Genomic DNA, 392 nt, shown 5'->3' on the forward strand with positions numbered 1-392 from the left:
GATGTGGGATATTTGGAAAACAACGGACATATAGCGAACAATCCAGGCACAATGAAACTGATTATTCCGTGAGCCAGAGGCCTCTGCAAGCAGCAGGCCTCAAGGACGCAGCGAAGGCTAACTGTTGCTACAAAGTTTGATGAAATAAGCACAAAATGCTGAACAAGTTGGGCCTATGTGACTGAAAGCAGGACACAAGACAGAATACAGGCAGAGGGAACCATTCGCGTGATCAGAAGACCTTATCCAATCAAACTATTGCTTTAGGCGCGTGAACAGCACATGTTAACCAATCAGTAGATGGCTTGCGCATGAGCAGGAACTAAAATGCTTATATAAACCGAGCTATTTGGGCAATAAAGTGGCATCTGCTTGATCATATTGATTGTGTG

This window comes from Haliaeetus leucocephalus, unplaced genomic scaffold (assembly GCF_000737465.1).
Source record: "Haliaeetus leucocephalus isolate CR32 unplaced genomic scaffold, Haliaeetus_leucocephalus-4.0 Scaffold605, whole genome shotgun sequence".
Lineage (NCBI taxonomy): Eukaryota > Metazoa > Chordata > Aves > Accipitriformes > Accipitridae > Haliaeetus > Haliaeetus leucocephalus.